Source organism: Zalophus californianus, chromosome 5 (genome assembly GCF_009762305.2).
Source record: "Zalophus californianus isolate mZalCal1 chromosome 5, mZalCal1.pri.v2, whole genome shotgun sequence".
Lineage (NCBI taxonomy): Eukaryota > Metazoa > Chordata > Mammalia > Carnivora > Otariidae > Zalophus > Zalophus californianus.
Genome location: NC_045599.1, coordinates 77,264,019 through 77,287,414, shown reverse-complemented (window position 1 = coordinate 77,287,414; position 23,396 = coordinate 77,264,019). Strand labels below are relative to the sequence as shown.

General features: G+C 35.2%; 1 pseudogene; it reads left to right on the top strand.

Annotated features, from left to right (window-relative positions):
- Nucleotides 1–23,259, top strand: LOC113928531 (annotated as a pseudogene).
- Nucleotides 23,260–23,396: the final 137 nt, after the last annotated feature.

Here is a 23,396-nt window from a genome sequence, read left to right as displayed (position 1 = left end):
ATGGGGATAGCATTCCAAATTATCCAAGTGGGCACTCAATCCATTAGGAGACAGGCGGTGACAGAAGAGAAGAGAGACACCCGGAGGAGAAGGGAATGTGAAGAGGCAGAATCTGATAGAGACGTGAATGCCAAAGAAGGCCAAGGAAAGCTGACAGCCACAAGAAGCTGGGGAGTGGAAAAAAACAGATTCTCTCCTAGAGCCTTCGCGGGGACTACAGAGCTGCCAATACCATGTTTGTGGACTTCTGACATCCAGAACTACAGAAGGATAAATTTCTGTAGTTTAGATGCTCCCAGACGAGGGTAATTTGTTACAGCATTCTTAGGAAACAGTTATCTTTCTGGAAGATATCACTTCTAGTTTTTGAATGTCTGTGAAAACAGTCATTTTTTTCCCCCAGTATACCTCCCTATAAATGTTAAAAATTTGGTTAACTTCTTCAATATTATCCAATCCACTTGCCTTTTTTCAGAGATGCCTCATGAAATTTGGGCTACTGAGTGCTTTTATTGCTTAGAAACAGAAGAGAAGGCTGCCTGCCACAGTGGTCAATCCACTGTCTTAAAAATAATCTTCATCATTTGCTGAATATGCTAATTCTAATCCATTTAATTAACAGTTAACATATTAAAACAAAATTATTTAGAAGGAATTTTAACTTCAATTTCTAGTAATTGTTCAATTTTATTTTTAATGTACTTATGTATTTAATTTTATGTATTTAATGTATTTAATTTTAATTGTACTTAAACTGCTTGAATAAAAAATAGATTATTATAAATCACATAAAAAGAATACTACAACCAGTTTTCCTTTCTAGTGCGTCTTCGTTTTTACATGTAATTCATGTTGGAGCTACTCCAGCTATGTATGAAAGAATGAAAAGTATAGAAATTAAATACTATTGTGCAAAAAGAATATGGATAGCATGCTATTCAGCTTAGAAATTTGCTTGGGAAGGCATTTCTAACAGAATTTCTTAACCTTGGGGATTGCCAGAAGAAGCTGAAGTGATATTGTTAAGTGTTTACAATCCCTTTAGTAGAGATGCAGAATTAAACTCCACTTAGCAAATTTCAGTTTCCCTTAAAGCTGCTTGCATTGCTAATGCAAAAAAAAAAAAAAAAAAGGACATAATTAAACAACTAAATTATTTTCACAAGTTTCAGGGAGATTTATATAATCTAGACCTTTCTTAAGTTTCATCTTATACTTTGGAGTTTTGAGAGCTTTGATTTTTAAATACATGACAGGATACAGCCTTAGAAGACTGTGCTTTGACACTATAATCGGTCCTATCACACACACTAAGATTTATTGTCATTTACGGTCACTTTGTACTCAAGGCAGAGGTTTAAAGCATTGGTTGTTAACACCTGTATTATAGACTTGGAAGAAACCCCTAGGGTTCGTCGGTCAGTTATGTAAGTTGAGACAGTAAATAACAAACTCGCTTGCCAGAACAGAAAAGACAGGTTATTTCTGTAGAGTTTAACAACCAAGACAAAATTACTGGTCTCATGACAGAAGCTTAAGTCCTATAATTAAACTTATTGCCCTGTGACCTTGGATGCTGATTGTCCATTCGATGTTGAAAGCAGCTACTGACTCACAGGTTCCAGGTGGCACAGATAGAAAGTGACAGTGAAAACTGGTCAAAGATTCCGCCTGTTTCGGGGTATTAGAAACCATTCTTCACCAACATAAATGAATGATTCGCAGTGCTTCTACATGGTTAAATGTGTGAAAAGAGAGAATTGTAGTAAGGAAAATAATTTGTGATTTGACTTATTATCTGGGCTCGTTTCTTAACCTCGGGGATTGCCAGAAGAAGCTGAAGTGATGTTGGTAAGTGAAAGTTTACAATCACTTTATTAGAGATGGAGAATTAAACTCCATTAGCCTTATTTCAAATGAGGTCTTATATCATATTAAGGAGTGAAATAGCATGCTTTAAAAGAGCTTGTTTTTGAGAACCATAAGATGATTAAACAAACACTTAAAAACCTGACTTGTAGGGGCGCCTGGGTGGCTCAGTCGTTAAGTGTCTGCCTTCGGCTCAGGTCATGATCGAGCCCTGCATCAGGCTCCCTGCTCAGTGGGAGGCCTGCTTCTCCCTCTCCCACTCCCCCTGCTTGTGTTCCCTCTCTCGCTGTGTATCTCTCTGTCAAATAAATAAAATCTTGAAAAAAAAATCTGACTTGTAAATAATTTCTTGATGACCTTTGGTCTCTCTGGAAGGACATGTTTACAGACCATTTGTCTAGAAGCCTGGAGGATATCATATATAACTGACAAACACCAATAAATGAATCTCTTGTTGGGGCACCTGGGTGGCTCAGTCAGTTAAGCAACTGACTCTTGGTTTCATCTCAGGTCATGATCGCAGGGTTGTGAGATTGAGCCCCACCTCAGACTCCCTGTTCTGTGAGGAGTGTGCTTGAAGCTTCTCTCCCTCTGCTCCAACCCAAACATACACTCTCTTTCTGGCTCTCTCTCAAACAAATAAATTCTTTAAAAAAATGAATCTCTTGGGAAGATGGAATAGAGCATACCTATCAACCATTAGACATTGAGTATGGTTATCTATACATATAGATCATCAGATCTTACATATATCCTTTGATTACAAAAATAAGTAACTAAAAATCCTTACTTGAGGAATATTATATAACTGAAAAGCAATTCCACAGTATTACCCCTGAACTTTAGCCATCATCAGGTCTTAATCTGACAAATCACAATATACAATTTTTCCCTGATACTCCAGTTTCCATGCTGTTTGGAGCTAATATTGTTTAGTGCTTAATTCTAGCATAAGTCCTTAATGACTCTGGTAACAAGGTCCCAACAGGTAAGAAGTAACATCTTGGTTTTCATGTGTCTGAACCAACCCCATGGATCTACCCGAGCATTTTGCTACTCCCAGTGCTTCTCTCCACCTACTGTTTCAGCAGCCAGTAATATAAAGGGATCATCACAGCAAAAGTTTTTGTACTTTACATCTCCCTATTCCCCAAACAGACTGTTGCTCATATGAGTCTTTTAGTCTGAAACGTGTCTTGCTCCCTATGGGTTACAGATATTTCAAGTAAAGCTCAGATGTAAAAACAGTGCTAAATATACCCTAAAGTTTTATGTTTTGTTTTTCAAATATAAGAAGACTACTTACAGACTTGCAATAGAGAGACTACATTTCAAAAATATATACCTGTTATAAACAATAGTATTCGTTGTTTTTGTCACATTTTTATTATTCCATTCTGTCTTAGTAATATTAAGGATTTAACGTTTAGAAATCTCTGTATATTAATGATATTTTTATAAAGTGAATGTCACTAGAAATTTTGATAATTTTATGTACTTATCATTTATCATAGACTTTAAAGTTTATAAATAATTTCTCATTAAAATTTTTGTATTTAGCATTAGAGAAGTTCACTTCATCAGTGGTTAAAGTAATTATATTTCTTTTAATGATAAAATGTTTTAAATAACTGATAAAAATAATGTATGTCCTGGGTGCATGGGTGGCTCAGTTGGTTAAGCATCTGCCTTTGGCTCAGGTCATGATCCCCAAGTCCTGGGATCAAGCCCTGGATCAGGCTCCTTGCTCAGTGGGGAGTCTGCTTGTCTCTCTGCCCCTTCCCTGCCCCAGGCTCTCTCTCTCTCTGTCTCACTCTCTTTCTCTCAAATAAAAATAAATAAAATCTTTAAAAAAATAATAATGTATGTCCTAAATAAACTTTCCTTCATTCTTTATTACATGGGTTCAATATAGTCGTTCCTATTTCTGATTTTCATTTCTTCTCCTCCAGCCATCCTCAAAACATACCTATTTTAAATTTTATTTAGTAAATTTTTTAACAATTTCTTTAATTTAACCATTTCTTTAATTTTCTTTAATTAATTGCTTCAATGTTAAACTCTTATTCTAATTTTTCTAAGTACATTATGTAATCAACCAATTTGAAGACTGACGTCAATGAAGCATAAAGTGCAAATAATTCAAGCAAATAAATTTTCAAATGGAAAAAGAATTCTATCGCCAAATCGACAGTTGCTTACAGGATGAGAAATTACACAAAAGAAAATGATCTGGAAATTAGATAAAACCCTTGGATGGCACATAAGCCACAAAAATAGATTTTTATTTCACATGCAAAGTCATATTTGGAATCATACCCTAGAGCTTATGTTCTTTCATTACATCACACTGCAGAGAATATTTTTTCACAATTTCCATTGCTTCTTTCGTTCTTTTCCATATTCTTTTCATACTCATAGTGCACATACTCTCAAACAATCTGTTTAAACCCTAGTCTCATCTAAAATTCTAATGTCACTTGGAATAAAGTGGAAAAAATAGTGTAGCAGAACTCTGTTCACTCTTTAAGCTGTGTTTTAAAGTCCACCCAAGAGCTAGTTGTTACATATTACAATAGATAGGTTTTGCTTCAGAGGCTGATTACTTTTATTGATTAACACTACAGTTGATTTACCGTCTTTCGTCTGCCTAGAGAATGCGGATTCTTTCAGGAATAAGGTAAAGGTTGTTGAAAAAAAACACTTGCCAAATGGTGTCCATTAGAGTCTAACAGAAAGGAAGTTACTTCTCTTCTAGTTGAATAAGACTAAGTAGTCCCGTGAACAAATCTGCAGACAAGCAAAAGCTTAAGCACTATGCAATTATAAAAGAATAGATAGCGATGTTTATACAACCCCCACCAAATTCATTATTTAAGAAGGCTGGGAAAATAATCATGCAGATAAACTGCAGTTATTTTGTTGTTTTAAGGTTGGGAAATTTGCAGTTTCTACTGCTATTTTTTTACTTTCTTACATTTTATTTTCAGTCTATATATTTAGAAAGAAGTATGTATAAAGATAATGGCATCTCACAAATTCTGGTTTGTTCTAATGCAGAACTCAAATTTTCAACTATGCAGTCACTATTAAAAAATCATATGTCTCTCTTTAAAATAATTTCAGAGATGCGTATAAATTGAGTTTCAGAAATATCAATGTGGACAAGACTATAAAGTCAGTAAGAACCATAAAACTCCTGACACTCATGTAGTGCTACTTCCATCTGATTGAATCTTTATAAATAATGGCATATCAACACCCAGCATAATCACTAGGTAGTGCATTAAAAGGTACACTAACATATACATATATATATTTTCTATTTTATAAAATAGTGATTAGCTCATTGCATTTAGGACAATTATATCCCTAAAAAATTTTTAACAATACAAAAACAACAACACAAATATCCAAGTACAAGTAAGAAAAATAAAACTTTTCAATGTGCCTCAACAGAAAAAAAGAAAATCACTAACTAGGTTTACAATGAAAGGAAATGGACAATGACACTGATCCAGAATGATTTGAAAGGTGAAATCCTTAAAAAAAAAAAAAAAGGTGACATCTTGATAAAGAACTATTGGTAAATAATGTAGAAAGAAGGGGCACCTGGGTGGCTCAGTCCTTAAACGTCTGCCTTCATCTCAGGTCATGATCCCGGGGTCCTGGGATCAAGCCCCGCATCCCTGCTCAGCAGAAAGCCTGCCTCTCCCTCTCCCACTCCCCCTGTTTGTGTTCCCTCTCTCGCTTGCTCTCTGTCAAATAGATAAATAAGATCTTAAAAAAATGTAAATGAGGTCAGATGTTAAGACCTCCCTCACCAATATTTAAATATAATTTTTAAAAGTTAGAAAAAACCCATAAAACAAACTAATATACAAATTGACAATATCAAGGAGAAAATTATAAGTACAGTTTAATGCTGTGAATCTTACAAATAAGGCAGCAAAGAAAACTTTCACTTCTGGCTATATAAGAGTATTTTGTAGGACCAATTCTTATTTAAATGGAATTAGGAGTTGATATCCCAGTGATAAGGGAGGAACAAAGTGAGGTGAATCTCAATTTTTTTACTAGTTTTCCCCAGAGATATTTACCATATCATAAGTGGCAAAGGTAAAGATATGAAGAGCTCAGCTGTAACTGAGAGAGTAAAAATTATAAGGGTTTTATGTGGTCAGAGCTGAAGAGAAAAATGATGGTGTTTAGGACATTTATGAATTGAGGTTATAACATCTTAGAGAAAACAAAAAGTCAAATGGAGTCTTACGTTTTGTACATTTTCCCTACAATGTGTTTTTATTTGAGCGCAGCAATTAAAAAAGGCTGATAATTAAGTATAAAGTAGAAGGTAAGAGTCTCAGAAGTCAAAGAGGGCTTTTGGCAGATTATTATGGAGATCCTTTTGCATATAAGGCATAGGATCCCTAGAAAAACAGTAGGGCTTTAGGACAGACTCTGAAGGGAGACACATTAAAGGAAGAGCACTATGGAAATCAACCAATCAAAATAAAAATGAAAAACTCCTTAGAATCACCTCAATTCAATAGTGATTCAGATCACCTACCCCTTCTCTAAATATTTCCAGAACCAAAACATACAACTTTGGCAGGAAGATGACATTATTCAGAATCTCACATAAAATATCTACATTAAGCAAAATTACAATCATACCAGAAAATAAGACCAAAAGAAACACCAAAAAAATAGAAAAATCTCCTAGACAATCCAGATACCAGTATTTTCAAATACTGTCTTTAACCATTAATAACAAGGTCAAAAATATAAATGATGCAAAATTTCAGCAATAAATTGAAACTTACAAAAGAAATGAAGTGGACCTTCTAAAACTGAAATATCTAGTAGATGAAATTATAAATTCAGCAAATGAACTTAAGAGCACATTAGAGGGGCTCCTGGGCAGCTCAGTTGGTTAAGCCTCTCTGACTCTTAGTTTTGGTTTAGGTGATGATCTCAGGGCCATGGGATCAAGCCCCATGTCAGGCTAGGGCCTCAACAGGAGTCTGCTAGAGATCTTCTGCCTCTCCCTTTCTATCTGCCCCTCCACCTGCTGTCTTTCTCTTTAAAATAAATAAATAAAATTTTTTTTAAAAAAAGAACAAATTAGACACAACTGAAGAGATAATATTTGAACAGAATGATAGATTAGTAGAAAAGATGCTAATTGAAGAAAAGAGACAAATTTAGTATGAAAATACATAAAACAGAATAAGCACTATAGTGGTCATAAATAAAAATATATAATCCAGAAAGAAAGGAGCAGAATAATAGGGCAAAGTCTATTAGGAGAGACAGTGGATAAAAAGCTGATAAAACTGAAAAAAATGGCAAAAGAAATTATTTAGAAAGATTTTAGAAGTTCTACAAAACCCAACAGGATGAATCTGAGAAAACCACATTTAGCATCATAATGAAAGTGTTTAAGAAGAAAATGAAAACAAAAGGCTTAAAAGTAACAACAACAACAACAAAAACCTGCAATTCACATTTAAAAGAACAAGTAACAAAGCATTGTATTCACACGAGAAATAATGAATTTCCATCTTCTAAATGCTAAAATAACTGCAAACATAGTATTTTATTTCCTGTGGGAAATAGCCTTCAGAGATACTGACAAATGAAAGACAGTTTCAGACAAACAGAAACTGGAACCTGGAACCACCACTAGGAGAACATGGCTGGGCATTTCTGACTTGAGTCTTTCATGAGGTAGTATTCAGATACCAGCCAGGGCTGCAAGTTATCTCAAGGCTGAAATGGGGCCGGATGATTTGATTCCGCAGTGACTAACTCCCACAGGTTTGGAAGTTAGAATTAGCTATTGATGGGAGACTTCAGTTGTTCTTGAGGACTCTCCAAAAGACAGCTTGAGTGTTTTTATAGCATGCTAGTTGGAGTCTCATTGACTGAACAAAGCAGGGGTCCAAGAAAGAAGCTGGTATGCCTTTTACAAAACAAAATGAATAACAAAAAGCTAGTACTATAATGTGTAATTAGAGAAATGTAAATTAAACTACACTATGATTCAATTTTTCACCTTCAATTTCTCAGATTGCTAAAAAAATTAAAATACCTATTAAAAATTAAAAATATAAAGGACAACATATTCTGAGCATGAATTGGGATAAACAGGTATCGTCTATACTTCAAACTAGGGAAGAATTTGTCAACATCTAACAAAAGTACATTAGCATTAATTTCTGACCCAGCAAACTCACTTCTATGAATTTAGGCTGGAGATACATCAAACAACAACTTGAAAACACACATTTGCATACTTATTCATGCAATATTAGCTGTAATTAAAAACAGAAAAGAAAAAAAATAAAACACTATCTCCATTGATAGGAGAGTGATTAAACAGACAGTACTTCTGCATGATGAAGCATTATGTAGCTACAAAAAATGATGATGATCTCTATGAATGGACAAGAAGTGATATCCAGGATATATTTTTAACTGAAAGAAGCAAAATACAAAAGAATATCTATAATGAGTCATTTTTTCATTTAATAAAAATGTGGCAAAAATATAAATGTATTTATTCTTTTCTTTGCCAAAATAAAGATAGAGAAAGTAAATCAAATACTAATGGTATTGATTACTTACAAAGAGTGGGTGGCAAGAGGGTTGAAAAGATAGAAGGGTGAAGATGACATTGTCTGTATTCCTCTGTGCACAGTTTTCACTTCTGGACCCATATTACTAGTTTCTATACTAGTTTCCATATTTATGTTACTAATTCACATATCAAAACAGACAAAGAATTGCTGATTCTACAGCTAGAGTTTGAAGAATAAAAGTCTGGAACAGCTTTTGTGTATGTGTGTGCCAGAAAATAAAGTTACTAAAATATTGGTAGATGGATATATAGCATATATTTACAAGAGTGCACATGTAAAGACACACACATCTATTTACATGCATGTATTACATATAGGTATACTTCATAGTTTGTCTGCTAAGGGAGAGTTGCAAGAAGATAATCCTGAAAGAATAAGCACAGTGAGATTTGGGGTTTTAATCACAGTCTCTAAAAATGGAAATTTTGTCTCCTCTTTATATAGATTAGAACCTAATTTTATCAAACTGGCTTCAGTGTCCTGTACATTTTATTTATTTATTTTTTTTTAAAGATTTTATTTATTTATTTGAGAGAGAGAGAATGAGAGACAGAGAGCACGAGAGGGAAGAGGGTCAGAGGGAGAAGCAGACTCCCTGCTCAGCAGGGAGCCCGATGTGGGACTCGATCCCGGGACTTCAGGATCATGACCTGAGCCGAAGGCAGTCGCTTAACCAACTGAGCCACCCAGGCGCCCTGTACATTTTAAACAGTAACAGAAATGACTACTATATTGTTTTATGTATTTAGTACTTGCTTCCTTGAGGAATAGGTGTTGAATTTTATAAAAGGTATCTGGGGGGTATTTCTTAACTTGGTCATGAGATTTTTCTTCTATTACCCATTTATGCAGTTAATTAAATTAATGTATTTTTTATTATTGAAATAAATTTCCATTCCTTTATTAAATACTCCATGGCCCTAATATTTCCAAAGCACAAATATTTTATGATTTTAATATTTCATTTTGGATATTTAAATTTATATGTGAAAGTGACATGGACTTACAGTAGTATTACTATTCAACCTGGTATTAAGACTTCTCTAGGGCGCCTGGGTGGCTCAGATGGTTAAGCATCTGCCTTCGGCTCAGGTCATGATCCCAGGGTCCTGGGATCGAGTCCCACATCAGGCTCCCTGCTCCTTGGGAGCCTGCTTCTCCCTCTGCCTCTCTCTCTCTCTCTCTCTCTCTGTCTCTCATGATTAAATAAATAAATAATCTTAAAAAAAAAAAAAGACTTCTCTAGCCTTTTATTTTTCTTATTTTTTTTTTAAGATTTCATTTATTCATTTGAGAGAGAGAGAGAGAGCACCAGCTCTCTGGTGGGAGGGAGAGGGAGAAGCAGACTCCCTGCTGAGCTGGGAGCCCAATGTGGGGCTCCATCCCAGGACCCCAGGATCATGATCAGAGTTGAAGTCAGACGCTTAACTGACTGAGCCACCCAGGCGCCCCTCAAGCCCTTTAAAATAGCTTAAAGAGCTTTTTATTATTGCCTATGACTCAAAACAACGCTGTCTCTTACAGGTTTAAAAGAATGAATATTACAACTATATGCTTGCAGTTTTTAGGTTTGTATTTCTCTTCTCACCCAAGTGATTTTCGAATAAAAGTTTTCCTTCAATTTTCTGGTGGAAGGACTTTTGAGTTTTTTATTATCTTTTGTTTTATTGATGATTTCCAGTTTTACTGCTCTGTGATGAGAGAATGATGTATTTCTATTTCATGAAAATTATTATTTTCTCTCTCAATATCATTTTTTAAATGTTGATATGCATTTGAAAAGGTGATGTATCTTCTGTTATCACTATAGAAATTTGGTACATATCCATAAATCTCAGTGATCATGTTGCTTAACTCTTCTGTGATCCTTTGTTTTACTACCTAATTCCATTCTCTCTTCCACCCCAGAAGTAACCACTATTGTTCAACTGATGAATTTCTTCCTCATCCACATTTTATAATTTCACTACACATTTATTTGTCTATAATAAATTAATAGCCTCATCTATGTCTTCCTATACTGGTGAAAGCATCCCTAGGTTTTTTAAGTGTATATATGAAAATAGAATAACTGAGATATACAAACCTAAACTATTATGGGGTGTTCTTATTAATATTTTACTTTATTTCCTTTACAGGATAGTACTTTTAAGCCATTCAGATTTTTAAACTTTTGTTTGTTTCATTTATCTCTGTATTTATTCCTTTATTGTGTGCTCGTAGAAAACAAAACTGACAATTTTTATAGTGATTTTTCAGCATGTGCACACTTTTAGAATTTCATTAATTGTAGTTTCTATGTAGACATCGGTTTTATTGATACATAATTTGATCTTTTGCAAATAATTTTTTTTACTTTCTATCCTTTATTACATTGTTTTCTTGTTGTATTATGTTGACTAGAATTAGCAATAAAGTATTGAATAGAAGCTCTGGTAATTAGCATTCTTGTCTCAATCCCAATTTTTTAATCCTCATGAAAATAATTCTAATGTTTCAACATTAAATAAAAATTACTAGAGGTTTTAGATAGACATTTTAGTTACAAAAAAAAACTGCTTGCACATAGTAAATGTTTTTAACATGAACAGAAAGTAACATTCTGTTAATATTCATATGTGTATGAATAATTTCCTTAATATTTAAACATCCATGCTTTTTTGATATAAAACTTACTTGGTCACAATGTATTATTTTATTTACAGATAGATAAATTAAGTATGCTTATATTTTAATAAGAAATCATTTTGTGAAGACATTTTTGGAGACTGCAATTCACATTAAAAATGATGTGGGAGGTTTTCCCCTCTATTATGTCAGGAAAGAAATGGTATAAGATAGGGCATGTCATTTCTTTGAGGTTTGGTAAAATTCAATGTATAAGTGCATGTGACTGGTGCATTCTTGGTGCACAGATTTTTTTAGTACTGGCTAGATTTCTTGTTAAGATGGTTAAAATTATATTTACATATGTTTACAATTTTGTATTATTTTTGTAATTTGAATTTCTTTGTAAAGTGTCTAATTCTGTTAAAGTTTATAAATAGAACCACTGCACCTATTCTTTTTTTTTTTTTTACAGTGTAGGTTTTTTTTTTTTAAGTCTTTATTTAAATTCCAGTTAGTCAGCATACAGTGTAATATTAGTTTCAGGTGATTCAGCACTTCAGGTGATTAGAATTTAGTGATTCAAAACTTCCACACAACACCTGGTGCTCTTCTCAAGTGCTCTCCTTAATCCCCATCACCTATTTTACCTAACCCCCACAACCACCTCCACACTGGTAACCCTCACTTTGTTCTCCAGAGTTACTACTATACCTGCTCTTACTTGAATATTACAGATATGATGTGTCAGCAAGTCACCATGCCCTTCCTTTCCTACATACATAAAAGTGCCAGGATGACCCTGACTAAGTAATCCCCTATTTGGGAAATGTAATTATGCTTTAACAAAAAGACATGAAAAAGAAACTCCTGGAAAAGCTATTTTGGCTGATTTCTAGCTAGGATACTGTGGCAATACAATGCAGAAAATGCTATAACTATACTGTAGACACAGTATGAAGACATTTCTCCCCACAGCTCTTACTCATTACCTTTAGAGACTGCATGTTTCAGTTTGAAGCCTCTAAGACTTTTCTTTATAAATCTGTTGCATAATAAAAACATTTATTTGTTCCTTTTCTGCACTTTCAGAAGCCTCATATCTTTTTAACTTATAAACATTTCTGAGGAGGCACATAGCTTGTTATTTAGTTAGCATTTAGGCTACCCAAAGATAGCAGTTCAATAAATAAATTATTAAATTTCCCTATCTGCAAATATTTATCCTAAAATAATTTTTCAGTCTTCATTTTTTTATAAAGAGAATAGGAAGAATAAGGAAAACATACATATATTACAATGTATGAGAAATATATTTTGACCATATTATAGAAGAGACTTTTCAAAAAACTTCAATAAACTACATCAAATAAATTTGGAGCATTTGGAATGTACCAGATCTCAAATTAGATGCTGTGAGGATTGAGGCATATGTTTCTAACCTGAATATACTTACAGGAGCTGACTCACAATCCCATCAAAATCATTTTATTTTATTTTAATTAATTAATTAATTTATTTTTAGAGAGGGAGAGAGAATGAGCAGGGTGGGGGAAGGGCAAAGGGAGAGGGAGAGATAGAGAATCTTAAGCAGGCTCCACAACTAGCATGGAGCCCAACATGGGGCTCGATCTCATGACCCTGAGATCACGACCTGAGAGTCAGAGGCTTAACCGACTGAGCCACCCAGACAATCCCCATCAAAATAATTTTAAAGAAAATACATTTTAAAAATATATTTAATTTTGGGACGCCTCGGTAGCTCAGTTGGTTAATCGTCCGCCTTTGGCTTGGCTCATGATCCCAGGGTCCCAGGATTGAGTCCTGTACCAGCTTCTTGCTTGGCAGGGAGCCTGCTTCTCGCTTTACCTGTTCTGCCTGCCATTTCCCCTGCTTGTGCTCATTCTAGCTATTTCTCTCTCTCTCTGACAAATAAAAATAAAAAATATATATATTTAATTTCTTATGTTTTTTTTTAAAGATTTTATTTATTTGACAGAGAGAGACACACAGTGAGAGGTACATAATAAAACTTCTATTAGGGGGAGTGGGAGAGGGAGAAGCAGGTTTCCCGCTGAGCAGGGAGCTCAATGTGGGGCTCGATCCCAGGACCCTGAGACCATTACCTGAGCCGAAGGCAGACACTTAATGACTGAGCCACCCAGGTGCCCCAAATTTTTTTATAAATTTAAGTGTGATTTCATTTTTGATTGCAACAACACTTCATAAAATTGCTAAGTGAAAAACTTTTAGAAGCAAACTATAATTCCTCTATATTAAACATGTTAATTTGCAAGAACAATTTGGAAACATCCAAAGAATTTTTATTTTCCTTCTTTCTTTTTTTTTTCCAAAGATTTTATTTATTTTGAGAGAGTGAGAATGAGAGAGAGAGTATATGAGAGGGGGGAGGGTTAGAGGGAGAAGCAGCCTCCTTGCTGAGCAGAGAGCCGGATGCGGGACTTGATCCTGGGACTCCAGAATCATGACCTGAGCCAAAGGCAGTCACTTAACCAACTGAGCCACCCAGGCGCCCCTTTCCTTATTTCATCTTAATAAGATATCCCTTACTTAGAGATAAGTTGCTCTCCCTCCTAGCAAGTGGTAAGTTGCTATCCATCACATTTCAGTTTTTGTCACCATTAAGTGATACAACGATCTGGAGTATTTATTCTTAAAATAGAGAAATAAAGGGGCACCTGGGTGGCTCAGTCAGTTAAGCATCTGCCTTCGGCTCAGGTCATGATCCCAGGGTTCTGGGATCAAGCCCTGTGTTGGGCTCCCTGATCAGTGGGGAGTCTACTTCTCCTTCTGCCTCCCCCCACGCTCATGCTCTCTCTCTCTCTCTCAAATAAATAAAATCTTTTGTTAAAAAATAGAGCAATAAAGTTTTACCTGACTTCTCATTATAAAATTAAATATATACAAAACCTGGTACATAACTGCCTCAAATAATCTTTATAAAAAGCATTGTTTGAAAATTAGACACTATCCGCTTTTTCTTTTAAACTGAAAACTTTAAACATTTCATTAATTGTAGAGCATTTTTGACTGCAAATATCTGTCACTGTAATCAGTGATTTTGTATAATAAAGACTGGAAATAATTTAGTAACATTAAACTTATGTTACAAAATTTGTATTTACTATTGTAAAACCAGAATGAAATGGCATATACTTCTATACTACAATGTTTAATTTAATGGAAATACAGAAAAGTAATTATTCTAGAAAAACATCTAAATATGCAATTCAGTGACATAGTCTCCTAAGTTTAATTAAAATTACTTTCTGCTTAGGAAAACAGAAAGATCTGCAGTCTACTATTGACCCTCCCAATCAAATGTCCCTTATGTTCGAAGACAGAGATTAATATACCTTCTTCTTTCATGGACCACCTTCATATCCTAAAGAATGATTACATCTCTGAGGTTTCAAGGCATCTCCTTGATAACAGAAAGCATGTGCTGAAGTTCTATTATGTACCAAATGTCCTCAGGGATTATGTACATTACCTCCTCTAATTTTTCAACAACCGCTTAAGATAGGTAATAATTCAAATAATATCTGTCTATAACAACTATGTCCCAGATACTTTTAAATTTCCACAATTTCAGTAACATTTTTTTAAAGAAGCATAAAGTTTCCACCCTTGTGGACGTTATGTTCTCGTGGCGCTGGGGAGAAGGAAGAGTCAGAAAATAAACATAACAACTTATTAAAATGCAAAATGTCATTTGTAGATGTTATTTTTAGAAAGCAGAGAAAGGAAATAGAGAGATAGATTGGATAGTCAAACCAGGTCTCCCTTAGTTAGAACATGATTTTTTTTTGAGATTTTTAAATTTTGAATCCTTGCTATAGCTAGTATTTTTTTCTTTTTTTTTTCATTTTATTTTATTATGTTATGTCAGTCACCATACATTACATCATTAGTTTTTGATGTAGTGTTTCATGATTCATTGTTTGCATATAACACCCAGTGCTAGAAGATGATATTTTAATAAAAATCTAAAGTAGATGAGAGATTGAGTAATGCAATATCTGGAAAAGACCATCCCAAATCTAAGGAACAACAAATGGGAAATCTTTTGGGGGAAGGATTCCTGGTTTGTTTGGGAGTATCTTGAACAACAGTGTAGCCGAAGGTGAGGAAGTGCCAGATGATGAAGAGTAAGTGTGTCAGATGATGAAGAAAGAATGGGAAAGAGCTATCAGATCCCAAAATATTTGTGATATTTTTAACAACTTTGGCTTTCACTGAGAGAAAAAGGCTTTGAAGTGACTTCAAAAGAAGAGGGACATATGCTCACTGAGAAACACTGTGGCTCCATGAAGAGAATGACTGGAGAAGGGAAACAGGGAGATCAGACAGGAAGCTATTGTGATAACTCATTTCAGGGTTGATGATGGTTTGGACCAGTGGCTTTACGACTGTGGGGATGCAGAGGATGTTGAGAAGTGGTCTCCCACTGGATGAAAGGCAGAGTCAATAGGATTTTGCTGCGGGTTTGAATATCAGATGTGCGGGAAGGAGGGGAGTTGAAAAGTTTAGCCTGAGCACCTGGAAAGAAGAAGTTAAAATTTGCTGAGATGGGAAAGACTGCCCTGAGACTCTAAGAAGTTTATGTTTTGAAGTATTATGTATGAGGTGCCAATTAAACAGCCAAGTGTAATATCAAGTAAGCAGCTGCAGACATAAGCCTGGATTTCAGGGGGAGACCAAGGCTGAAGACGTAAATCTGGGAGTTGTTTGTAAACAGATGATACTCAGTGAACCATGAGACTGGGTGAGAACCAAAGAGATTGTTTATATATGGAAAAGGGAGGAAGTCCATGGGTTGGCATAGGAAGATAAAGCAGAATCAGCAAAACAGTCACCAAAGGTAGCCAGGGGAGTAGGAGAAAAAACTAGAAAAGGCTGAATTAAGAATTCTAGTGAATATATTTTTTTAAAATGTTATTATGTATGTTAATCACCATACATCATTAGTTTTGATGTAGTGTTCCATGATTCATTGTTTGTGCATAACACCCAGTGCTCCATGCAGAACGTGCCCTCTTTAATACCCATCACCAGGCTAACCCATCCCCCCACCCCCTCCCCTCGAGAACCCTCAGTTTGTTTCTCAGGGTCCATAGTCTCTCATGGTTCGTCTCCCCCTCCCTCCGATTTCTCCCCCTTCATTTTTCCTTTCCTACTATCTTCTTCCTTTTTTTTTAACATATAATGTATGATTTGTTTCAGAGGTACAGGTCTGTGATTCAACAGTCTTACACAATTCACAGCGCTCATATTTTAAGAAGAAACTGACCAAGGGATTTAGAAGAGCAAAGGTTACTGGTGACTTTGACACAACAATTTTGGTGGGGAAGGGCAGGGAGGGGTGGAGAGAGGGGAGGGGAGGGGCAGGGAGGGGAGGGGAGGGGAGGGAAGGGAAGGAACAGGATAGTAGCTGGAAAGAGACAATGGGTCAGGAGAAGATTTTATTAAAGTGGAAAAAATACAGCCTGTGTATTTGTGAGGGGGAGGAAATAAATGCATGATTACACCAAAAAGAAGGGAGAAATCTGGTGTGAAAGCCTTGAGTAGAGAAGAGGGGATGGATCTGATGTACCAATGAAGCAGGTGGCCTCTGTTAAGAGCAGAGAGCTCATAAATATTTAGAGGAGAAAAGGCAAAGTACAAGAGCAAAAATACAGGTGAGTGGGGGTATATGTGATGATGGGAGCTTGCTGAAATTTTCTTCTTTTTTTTCTTAGCAAAATAGGAAGAAGGTCAGCAGTTGAGAATGTGGATGAGGGATAAGGTGTTGGATGTTTGATAAGAGAAATAAAAAGAGAACTAGTCATCTAGAAGATTCTAGAAACCTGAATGAGCCAGAGAAATGTGGCATGATTGGTAGGAGGAGTAGGGGACTGATAGAGATGAATGATTTTCTTTGTAAGTGAGATTAACCACAATTCTGCTCATTTGGTGGATGAGTAAATGGAGACAGAGAAAAAAATCAGATGTCACGCAGCTAGTAAATGTCAGAATTAAACATGCAACAAGTCCAAACCTAAGGAGAGTTAATCATTTTATTCTGCCTAAGTAATCTTATGGCGTTACCAAAATTTCCCATGGATACCAGAAGGTAGAGTGTTGTCAAAATTTGAAACAAATCATTCTCCATTCCCTTGTGAAAAGACACAACTGTCACAGATGGAGTTTAGCAGGCAGCCGCTAAAGCAGAATCAAAGAAAGCCTATATTCCCATCTTTAAAAGACCTCACAACTATAAGCTAATATGAGAAGGAAGGAGTATTTGGTGACTGTGGAATATTCACACCTACTATACATGCCTTAAGATTTTGATAATGGTAAGAAAAAGGTATACAGAGTGGGGGGGGGAAACTACTGAAAAACTGAACCACTTACTTGCTGAAGATTCTTCATTTGATACCTGTGGCCTATGTGATATAGGGAATTATAAGATAATTCAACTTCCCTTGAACTCTCATCACAGATACTCTTTAAAAATATTGTGGACTATGCTTACAAATGGCCAAAATGGTAAATTTTGTGTTATGTATACTATACTACAATAAAATGAAAGCATACAGATTTGGAAAAATATATGGGCCTTCATTGTCTCTAAAAATATTATATGGATTTTAATATAGGTATAATCAAGTTTCAAAGTATAATTTGACAGACTAAATACAAAAGCAAAAGGAGAAGAATTGATTGGGTATGAGCAAAGCAAGTTTCCCTATATTCTTAGATTAAAAGACAAAAGAACATTTATGAAATAAGCTCATTTTTACCTCAGAAGTTCCAGAGTAGATGTTAGGAGAAAGAATCATGGGGGTTGGAAGGCCTGATTAGAGAGAGAGCTAGAGGGGAGGAAAGCCTGTGGTGGATTGACCTTGTCCATAAAGCTATCCAAGGTTTCTGTGGATCACTGAGATTTCATCCCCTGGACCGCGGACACCCTCAGCTGTACTCTATCCACCCTGAGGCATGACTACTGGCAAATGATGTTCTCCTGCAAGATAAGCCAAGAGTCAGTATTTTCCAGACAGAAATATCAGCCATAATGTGTTAACTACGGAGAGTTGGCAGGATGACTTCACAATATAAAAGACCGACAAAGGGAGGCTAAGCCATTCAGAGCTCATGAAAGACAAGACACTGGTATTTTCAGTCAAAACATTAATGTCATTTTTGTCAACTAATGTAGTTTTAACATGAAATGTTAAGCAAGAATAATCTAATAATCTAGACAGCCTTATATGCCCAAGTTTCAAAAATTCTTGTCCCTTGTAACGCACTTCAGACCAAATTCGGTAATCTTCTTACCTTAGGTACATCTATTCTATTTAAAATATAAAATTGTAAAAACGCAATGTTTGCTTTTCATTCTCTTTGCAGTAACATTTTGTCAGAAAATGAGAAATACCAACTGCAGGTTGAATAGAAGCTGCCCATTAGCTGTTTCTGCTTAATTGCAATTTCCAAAGCAATCATTATTTGTAATTTTATTTTGCTTCCATAATGATGGTTATTAAAGTGCCTCGTCCACAATGAAAACCTAACAAGTTAATTCTAGACAACTTTACCTTGACTACAAGATTTCCAAAAACGACTATTTCATGACAACAGGAAGTATCTTCCACTGTTTGTCTTTTTAGGGATGAGACAGTACCTAGAGTCTGGTCATGAAGGATTTGAACCTTTTTGTATTTTTGCCAGTTACATTAAGAAACAATACAGCATTTTAAAGCAGTATTAATCAAAGTTATAAAATTACACTATAGAAAATAAAATTTATTCATCTCATTTTAAATCTAAAGTAGAAAATACTCGCTTCCAATAGTTTTGTTTTAGCAAAAGTCTAGATTTAATCAGTAAAATATGTGTTCCTTGGAACAGGCAAGCTAAGCTGTCTTAGCCGTGGTATGGTTTTCTGTGCACTTACTTGCTGGTCAGCCAAGTTAAAGCGTAGACACGTAGAGATGGCCATTATTGAAATCTCATACACAAAGAAGTATTATAAAGCTCAGGTCACTTCAGGAGTTCTGAACATTCATGTTTTAATCTTGTGTCTGTCTTCAGGTGTATTATCATTATACCCCAGGAAAATCTAAATTCCTGCCAAAAAAGTTTCTAGCTTTTATGTTTCGATCATGTGGATTCCTTCTAAAAAAAAACCCTCCCCAGCCCCCAGAATTCTCCAACATTTTCCCAAATGTAAATTAATTCTATACTTAATTTCCATTTCAATCTTAACCCCTCCACAGAGCTAGCATTGATCCATGAATTCTTCTACTTCCAGTGAAACATGTGCTGTCTGCTGCAAAAACTTCTATGACTTTATGGCACCCTAGACATTACATACTTTTAATCTTTGATGAGAGTTAAGTGTGCACATGTCTAGTTTTCCACAATAATCACCTAGCAGAGGGCAGGGATCAGGTGTCATATAGAATGATAGTTGTGTTTCCACTCACAAGTACATAATTCCTGTAGAATATTCAATGCTAAATTATCACAGGAGTACTCACTACTATGTAGATGTAACAGACACTTGACGGTAAATATTGACTCTGTTCTATTACTGTGGCCTGTTTGTACTGAAACCTGCATGATAGTAAGGATAGAGAGGGCAATCTAAGTAATTGCCTAATTAAATGTTCCAGGGCCCTGAGCAACTTACATAGTAAATAAGGAGAATGAGCCTCATCAATTTCTCAAAGGATTTCTTTTTTTTAGGTACAGTGGCCAATAAATAAAACAAGAAAGAAGATATATATGCAATCATACCTACATTAACTTAACCAGAATATGTGGAAGAGTACATTCTCAAAATTCAGAAACACTCATGAATAGAAAAACTCAAGGTAATTCCTACATTCTTAACTCATCAGTTTCCTTATGGCCTTACCAATTAATCTTTATCCTTACTTTCCCAAAATCTTCTCTAGAATTTCAGAATTGCAGAAATGCACAGAGGTCCCAACTCTATAGTCTAGTTACTGTTTACCTTTTATTACCATAAGTGTGAGGAGGAAGGCAGCTCAGGGTACATGGTATGTCCAACATGGACCTTAGCTCTAGTCCTCTAGTAATTAAATGTCTACTCTCTCATTGACTCTTCTCACTTCTTTGGTCAAAGAATGCAAGCCATTTAATGATTCTATCAATTTTCTCTACATGTTTTGTGACTCTTAAAAGTCCTAGTGACCTGAACATATTCAATTCCAAATCTATTATATTACATATATTTTTAAATAAATTTTTTATTTAAATTTAAAAATCCCCATAAAACAGATATATGTCTCTGAAAATACAGACATTTAAACAACAAATAACTATAACATTAAAGTTAGTCATTTTGAACATTTATTATAACTACCATTTTTTCAAATATGCTGCAGGTTTGAGAAAATAGGGTTAATATGAGAATGATGATATAAAAGAAGCTATAAGAAGTCTTCCTGAAAACCTTCATAATGACAGGATGTCATTGCCTTAGTAATGAGAGACTGAATATACAAACGGACAATGCCAGAGCATATATAAAAATACAACTGACCCACAACCTGCCTGGCCAACCTAAGAACCCAGACCACACACTGTATAGCAATCGATCCCAGTCAGTCCTAAATCAATAAATGATACCTTACCTCATACTTGGGTCCACTTCCAACTTATGACCAGCAGGAGAAAGCCAAATACACTCTCCTAACCAATTACAGCACCTTGTGTACCGCATACTTTTACTATTTTAATATTCCATAGTTATTCATACATGTTGTATGCTTCTTAAATCTTTGGTTGCTTTCCAGGATTTATAACTTGATTTGTAAGCATTAGGTATTCAGTAAATATTGGCTGAATATTAAGTTAATGTGTTATCTTTTTAATAATTTATTTTGTGATATCATGGTAGTTATACTATCTTAATAAAAACTAAATTGAAAGATACTATTGATTATAAAACAGATTTTTTAGGGCACCTGGGTGGCTCAGTTGGTTAAGCATCTGACTTTTAGTTTTGGTTCAGGTCATGATCTCTTGGGTGGTGAGATGGAGCACCCCCTCCACCCCTGGGGACTCCACACTTAGAGGGGAGTCTGCATGAGATTCTTTCCTTCCACCTCCCCCCCCACTCACACAGGCATGCAAACATGCTCTCTTTCTCTCTTTAAAATAAATAAATAAATCTTAAAAAAAATGATATTTAAAATAATTTGTTTAAAATTGGAAGTTATCTGTTTCATGACTTCACTGAGCATGTCATTTATAAGTAGTTATCTTATATATGTAAATTAAACCATTTCTTGAGATTAATTAACAAATAGTCTATTTATTTTATAGGGTGATCAGTACAATCAGCGTTACCCTCAATTTTAACCTAATTCTAATGCTTTTAACTTTCCAAATATTTCCAAGTATATACTCTTGTTTTTTGGGGGTTTTTTGTTTTGTTTTTTTTTTAACTTTGGTTTTTCATTGCCTTGAATATCTCAATGTGCTTAGAAATTAAAACTAACCGATATGTCTTTCACAATATCCATGTGTATGATACTTTGTACAAATAAAAATTGTTATGCTTATTGATGAGTTCCTTCTGAGTCTTTCCTTAAGGTACCTTTTAATTTTATGTCTGTTTTTTGTTTAATCTCCTTTTTATAACTCAAGTCCTTATAAGCAATATTTTTGTGTTAATTCACTACTAATATTCTCTTCAATTTTGTTCATCTCCTTCAAGTACATATAAAGGTAAGGGAATATGAGAAAGAATAAAATTCAAAAATTAAAATAGTTTGTATTTGGTGTATAATATGAATGTCATAACCTTCAGATTTTTGCCTTACATTTGAATCTTTTATTTTCTTTCACAAGTTTTCTGTTTTAATAATTGTATATCTTTAATAGAAGCTTAAAATAAGTCTCTTTTAGAAAGTCCTAATTTCGGAAATAATCCGAAGAATGTAGCACATGTTTAGTTTGTGTCATTTTTAGTAAAGTCATAGATGCTGCTCCTGACGTCACTGCTGCTGATGATAACGAAGCAGAAACAATGGAAAATCACCTACTATTCTCTTTGTTTTGAAACAATGAAAAATAATACTTACATGACAGCATTTATAATGCTTATGTAGTTTTTTTTTTCCCCTGCAAAGTTCTCTAAATCAGTATATTAACTTATTTTGTAGAAAGAGGATTGCCTTTGGAGGCAAAACTAAGTGATCATTTGCTATGTATCAGCATTTTCTTTAATTCTCCTTCAGGAGACCTTTCGTTCTTATTTCATGATAAGGCAGGAAAATAGAATGAGCCCAAGGGTATTATTTAATTACATGCTTTTTCAGCTAGAAATCAAATAGTCACTTCTCTCTGAGTGAAACCTTAATGATAAAGGAAAAGGTATCAGAAATAATATTAGAATAATGACAGTCTAAAGGAGATCCTGATACAGAACAAATCAACATAATTTTCGAGGGTTCCACTAATAATGACCTGCAGACCTCAGTCCAAGCCAATAATCCCATTCTTTTTTCTATCAAATCTAAGTCTCTACCCATCAATTCACAGAGTTAGACCTTCAATGGTAGTGTCAGTACAATGGGTCCCATCCCCAAAGCCACAAATGCCTACACAAGAAATGATGACCTAACCCAAGACAATTAGAATCCAATTCTCAGAATTTGAAATTGGTATTAGGTGACTGGTTTTTAAGGGAACTTCGGTGCCCTGAGCACTGGGGAGAAAGGATTTGGTTATAAAGGTTCCTGCTTTCACAGGATTATTCCGGGATTTATGTGCCAGAGGGCGGGGGGGAGGGGACATCACACGCCATAACAGCACTGGAGGCAAGTCCATCTATGGGGAGAAGTTTGATGATGAGAATTTCATCCTGAAGCACATGGGTCCTGGCATCCTGTCCATGGCCAACGCTGGACCCAACACGAACGGTTCCCAGTTCTTCATCTGCACTGCCAAGACCGAGTGGTTGGATGGCAAGCATGTGGTGTTCGGCAAGGTCAAAGAAGGCATGAACATCGTGGAGGCCATGGAGCACTCTGGGTCCAGGAATGGCAAGACCAGCAAGAAGATCACCATTGCTGACTGTGGACAGATCTAATAAATCCGACTTGTGTTTTATCTTAATTACAAGACCATTCCTTCTGTAGCTTGGGAGAGCACCCCTTCACCCCCACCTGATCGAAATACCCCAGAATCTCTGTGCTCTTGGGGCAGTTCTGCAGGCTCCATGGTTCC